We start from the raw sequence: 6,772 nt of genomic DNA, 5'->3' as shown, positions 1-6,772 counted from the left end.
CCGGTATTAGTCAGGTGGGCAACAGGAAACAGATGACACACACCAGGGAAGATTCTTCAAGGAGTGTTTATTTACAAAGAATCTAATTACAAAGTGTGGGCAGGCTTCAGGGAAGCCACTGAGGACAGTACAGGGACCCAAGGCTGGAAGCAGTAAAGCTGCCATGACCCCTAGTCAGAAGGCACATGGGGAGAGATGATCAGAATCTGGAAAGAGGGAGAGTGCATAGAACAGGCGACCTGAGAACAACAGTGACCTTCTATCTTGGGACACAGCCTGAGACAACCACACAGAGAGAGAACTAGGAAAATGACACCTAGACCTCTCTCCTCCTCTCTTTATTCTCCTGACAGAGCTCCCCACTGGCCAGAGGGCACAGAAACTCATTGCTGTCATCCACACTGGTTATTCTCAAGCAGAGGGCAAGGTGCAAAAAAGTAGAGAAGGGACCTATAAGTCCAAGAGCCTCCAGGATGAATCAATGAGATGGAACTGCATAAAGGTTGTGGGCTCACTTTTTAATATCTAGGCTTTGGAAATTGTAAACTTGGAAATTTATGTTTAGAAAAATACTAGTTGGTATCTTTAAACATAAGTTTATCTTTTTAAAATCCAAGTAAAATTTAACTTATGGCAAATTCACAAACTCTGGGCCCATCACTGAATAATCTGGTGGAAAATGGTAGAATGAACACCTATGTATGTCTTCTCATTCGGCCATGAACATATTTCTGTGAAAAGGTATTCAAAGAGGAGTTTACCTTTTATAGTGGTGATCGTGTAATTGGGGCTCAGCAGTTGAATTTCTGCAGCATAAAGAGCAACATGGTGAAGGGGCTTCCCTGGTGGCGCAGTGGTTGAGAATCTGCCTGTCAATGCAGGGGACATGGGTTCGAGCCCTGGTATGGGAAGATCCCACATGCCGCGGAGCAACTAGGTCCGTGAGCCACAACTACTGAGCCTGCGCGTCTGGAGCCTGCGCTCTGTAACAAGAGAGGCCGCGATAGTGAGAGGCCCGTGCTCCGTGATGAAGAGTGGCCCCCACTTGCCGCAACTAGAGAAAAGCCGTCGCACAGAAGCGAAGACCCAACACAGCCATAAATAAATAAATAAATAAATAAATAATTCCCATTTAAAAAAAAAAAAAAGAGCAACATGGTGATGGATGTGACCTAGTGGGATATATCCATCCAGAATTTGCAGGATGGCTGTAGTGGATCAGTGAGTCATTCAAGAAGTTCTTAGAATTCAACATAAAATTCATTGCAACTTTTATCATCCTGGTCAAGGGTTTCTTGGAACTACACTGATGAAGACAGTGGAATAGTGAAGGCACATTAATGTAGACAGTAAGATGGGCTGGGTAAATAGTCTTGGTTTTCAGGTGTAGTATTTCCAAAGAGTTGGTACCTCAGTTAGAGAAGTTAAGGCAAGCCTTATTATTGCTATGTCCAGCCTCTATCAACAGGGTTTCCAGGAAGACTTATAACTTGGAGAAAGGATTGGGGAAAATTCTCCCTTCAGAACAGCAAAGGAAACCTGTGTCACCCCACTTATAATTATTCAGTGGCAACTCTAGTGGGGGACTTGGGGACCATGTCTCCCCATTATCTGCATCAGCCCTCTTCTGCATATCAATCTTGTGATGTGCTGGGCAAATGTAACTTCAATTCTTCTCTTCTCAATTTGATTTCTAATCCTTGATTAAAAATAAAGAGGGCTTCCCTGGTGGTGCAGTGATTAAGAATCCGCCTGCCAATGCAGGGGACATAGGTTCGAGCCCTGGCCTTGGAAGATCCTACATGCCGCGGAGCAACTAAGCCCGTGTGCCACAACTACTGAGCCTGCGCTCTAGAGCCTGAGAGCCACAACTACTGAAGACTGTGCACCTAGAGCCTGTGCTCTGCAACAAGAGAAACCACCACAATGAGAAGCCCGCACACCACAACGAAGAGTAGCCCCCACTTACTGCAACTTGAGAGAGCCTGCGCGCAGCAATGAAGACCCAACGCAGCCAAAAATAAAATAAATGAAATAAATAAATTTATAAAAAAGAAAAACACTGCAGCAAAATATTTTAAAGATAGATAAATAAATAAATAATGGTACAACCAGAGATTACTAGATATATGCAGAAAAGATGAAAGAGAAATACAAAGGTAGGGAAAATAAAAAACTAATTCCCTAAGGAAAGATCAATAATTCAGGAAACAGAAAGAATTGTGTTATTAAAAATTCGAATTAGTATTTTCAAAGCGATTCAAAGAAATATTGCATATATAAAATACTTTCCCAAACAAGATGTTAAGAAAATGAAAATAGTTAGAAATTAAAATTGCACTTGGAAAATATTTTTAAACATGAATTTACTAGTTGAGCTGGAGGATAAAGTTGAGTCAATTGCCCAGGTTCTCTCACTGTCAACAAAAACAATAAAAGGCCAAATCTGGAAAATTTGATATCGATTTAAGAGGTACCAACTAAGGAGTGATACTCACCATCCAGCTCAACAAGGATTGAGTCATTACTGCAGTTGCTGACCTTCAACACACCCTAAAAGGAGTTCAGGGTGAAGATCAGGAATGAGGCACACTGTTCTGGGAAAACTGGCAGAACAGGTCTTCAGATAGTTAGATATTTTCAGGAGAAAATTTTATGAACCCAATTTCTTGCACCTTCCCATACTTAGGAAAACACTAAAATCATTAACTAAGATACCTGTGCCTTGTGACTAGCAGCATCCTTCTACAGAGATGTGTGCTTGATTGCACATACCCCTTCTCCAAAATTACATGTATGCTGATTTCTCCCTCTACCTCTTTGGAGCAGTTCCTCAGAGCTATATGAGAGGCTGTCCCCCAGGCTGTAGTCTTAAGTAAGTTCCCAAGTAAAACTGAAACTCACAGCTCTCATGTTGTGTGTTTTTGTTTCAGTCAACAGAGGTGACAGTGTTGAACCTAAGACTGGTACTCTAGATACCAGTTGTAGTTGAGGAATTCCCACTCTTTTTGCGTACTGAGAAATGACTAACTACAAATAACACCCTACCCTTCCCTATCTCCTCTCAGAAGAATGAATGAAAAAATTCCCACATCTTATTGTTGTGGTTTTGAAATCTCAACATCCTCATAAAATTTCAAAACAACAAAGATACGTGAAGATTAGATGGGCCCTCCCTGGAAAAAACATCTTTAAAAATTAAGTGGATGATATATAATAAAAAATGGGATTGAGAGGCAGAATAATTTTGATGATGTGTTGAAGTCATAGTAATCTTTGTCAAAAAGAGAAAAAGAATAATAATTAAAAACTCGAGAGAAAAAAAAATCTGAAAAAGAAAATAGTGGTGCAAATGTGATGCAAATTAAAATGAAGTGTAATTTTGAGTAAGTAGTAGAAAATGAGAAAATCTAATTTACCTTGGTGCTAGAACCATTTTTCTCTGAGTAGCCAGGAATCATGATTAACATAGGAGTATTTGATGAGGCTCTATAGCAGAGAATGTTTACATGCAGTTGTAATACTAATAACTTGCTTTGGACCCAAAAAAAATAATTACCCTATGCTTATATAATAAAATAGATTTTAAAGACTTTGACTAAGTAAAGTCTAAGATATAGCTGAAAGAAGTTGAAATGTGTGGGGGGGGGGGAAGAGGAGGAAAGGATTATAAGGGCACTTGTGTTCTTTCTCATCTCACCTTCTGGGATTTCAGAGGTCTAGAGATGAGAAAAACAAATACGTTTATTATTTAAAGTTATAAAAATAAACAGTATAAATGTGTAATAAGGAATATGGCTTTTCTCAAAGAGAGGTATGGCCTTTGTTCCCAACTAATTTCTACTCTAATAATTCACTGAGTGATGGGAGCATTTTTGTTATTCATGGTGGCCTCCTAGAGCTGCACTTGATGGTTTTTCCTAACTAGGTGATTTAGGGTGGGTCCCTTGGGCCCTGTGATAAAGCATGACCTCCAGGGAGGGGAAAGGGGGTGAAGATTTAGTTCAACAAGATGGGCAATGAATAAATCAATTATGCCTACGTAATGAAGCCTCAATAGAAACTCTGTACTCAAAGATTGGGAGAACTTCCCTGGTTGGCGATAGTCTGTGTGTATTGTCACCATTGTGGTTGGGAGGGAGTGTTGTCATCCATGACTTCATGGGAGTTATGGAGTCATGGCATCCTGGAAAGCTCTGCATTTGGACACCTTTCAGATTGCTGCCCTATGCATAGCTCTTCCCTTGGCTGATTTTAATTTGTATTTTTTGCTACGATTAAAACTTTATTCTTAAGTATAGAGCTTTTCTAAGTTCTGTGAATCATGCTAGTGAGTTATCAAACCGGAAGGTGATCATGGGGACCCCCAAATTTGTAACAAGCTGGTCTGAAGTTGAAACTGAGCAGGTGGAGGATGGCAATTTCAGGCTCAGCAAAAGATCCTAGAGCACCAGCCTCTTTACTCACCACCAACCAATCAGAAGAAAGTCAAGCACACCTTGCAGTTCTCACCCCAAATTTCACCTATAAAAACTTCCCCCTGAAAACCATTGAGGAGTTTAGTGTTTTTGAGCATGAGCCACCTGTTCTCCTTGCTTGGTCCTGCAATAACCTTTCTCTGCTCCAAACTCTGACATTTCCATTTGTTTGGCCTCACTGTGCATCAGGCACATGAACTTGCATTTGGTAACAAAGTGAGGGTGGTCCTGGGCTTGCTCTGAAGTGAGGGTGTCTAAAGCCTTAGATATGTTAGGGGAACCACTGACAAAAACTGCCCACCTTGGCCAGGCAAGATAGTAACCACTTGCATGAGTTATCTTACAACAGGAGGTCCTGGTAAGGAATGTGGAACTAACAAGCTACCACCAGCCAGAAGAATTCGGGAAAGGTCAAAAGGAGAGCGGAGACTCTAGTCCATATGTCCTACCAACCTGCCAGAATGCTCCTCACTGGAATCCATCTTGGCTGAGCGATGCATGCACCACCAGGAAAGACCCTGAATCAGAATTGGCCAGAGACAAACCCAGAATCTAACCCCATTACCATAAAATCCGAGACTGCAAGCCATGTGGCACAGCAGTTCTCCTGGGTTCCCTTACCCTGCTGCTCTCCACCTGGACACCCCTTCCCAAGAAAGTCTCTTGCTCTGTCAGCATGTGTGTCTCCTCAGACAATTCATTTTTGAATGTTAGACAAGCCCACTCTTGGGCCCTGGAAGGGCAACAGACAGACTTGGCAGACGGGAAGATTGTGTCCTTACCCTTGAGCTTGGCTAACTCTGAGTAATAACTAAAGAGAAAATAAGTCTCAAATTTTAGGAGAGAAGTTTCAAAGTTATCTAACAAAAAAAAATTAAGAAATAGTAAAAGAACCAAATTATTTTAAGCTGCATTTGTAATCACTAGAAGACCTAAGCTATATATGTTATAAAATGGGTTTAAAGACGATTTTCAAAACAAGGTGAAAAGATAAAATCATATATCTAGTGAAGATATAACATAAATATGTGTTAAATATTTTATTTAACTTAGTATTAATGAGTAAAGTAGGAAAATGTTACAACTGGTTCAAAGGAGAATCCCAAAATAGACATATTCATACATCAGGAATATTGAGATAAATTTTTTACTGGAGGCAAAACTGGCTTTTTCCACTTTAGGGGAGAAAAATAATTTTCCCTCTACCCTTCTAGGTTCTTAACTAAACTCCCCACCGACAAAAAAAAAGACAGATTAACAAGAGAAAAACAAACAGAAGTTTAATGACATGTATACCTCCTCTATACCTCCTTTCATACTCAGAAAAACAGTAACTCCCCCAAATGGCCCAAGTTACCTCCTAAAATACCATCTTCAGCTAAAGAAAAAAGAAAGAAAGACGTTGGAGGGCGGGGGAGGCCAGTTACGGGAGGTTATCAGGCAAGGCACAGTAAATGAGGGCATGGTTGTTATGCAGATTTTTTTGTTTGTTTTAAATTAATTAATTTTTATTTTGGACTGCATTGAGTATTCGTTGCCGCGTGCAGGCTTTTCTCTAGTTGCGGCGAGCGAGGGCTACTCTTGGTTGCGGTGCACGGACTTCTCATTGTGGTGGCTTCTCTTGTTGCGGAGCACGGGCTCTAGGCGCGCAGGCTTCAGTAGTTGGCAGGCAGGCTTAGTAGTTGTGGCTCGCAGGCTCTAGAGCGCAGGCTCAGTAGTTGTGGCGCACGGGCTTAGTTGCTCCGCGGCATGTGGGATCTTCCCAGACCAGGGCTCGAACCCCTGTCCCCTGCATTGGCAGGTGGATTCTTAACCACTGCGCCACCAGGGAAGTCCTGTTACGCAGATTTAAGTCCTAGCCTTCTCGACTGATAAGAGTTTCTAGAGATTTAGTCATCCTCCTCTTCCCTTACAAATGGAGACTTCCCTTGTAAATGTAAATGCCTCTTACAAAAGGGTAACTTTTATCAGTTTTCAGAGCTTTTCCGGGTGTCTGCAGTTTAAAAAAAACAAACAACATCAGCTCAAGATAAACCTTATGCCAAAGAGGCATGTTTTGGGTGGTATATTTTGTTCCCCTTCACCACAGTGGGTCGGTCAACTGAATGCCCACCTTAAAAAGTTTATTTGCATATCTATAGAGGAAAATTATTTAACATTGCTATTAAAAACTTTCCCAAATGTTAAATAGTTGAGAGGCTATAAAAGGATCAGAGCAAGCACAGAATTAGTCACATAACCTGGAAGAATGTGCTCTAAACAACACCTAATTTTCCAATGAAGCACAAATTTTT

Source organism: Eubalaena glacialis, chromosome 9 (assembly GCF_028564815.1).
Source record: "Eubalaena glacialis isolate mEubGla1 chromosome 9, mEubGla1.1.hap2.+ XY, whole genome shotgun sequence".
Classification (NCBI taxonomy): domain Eukaryota; kingdom Metazoa; phylum Chordata; class Mammalia; order Artiodactyla; family Balaenidae; genus Eubalaena; species Eubalaena glacialis.
Note: the sequence above shows the minus strand (reverse complement) of the source record.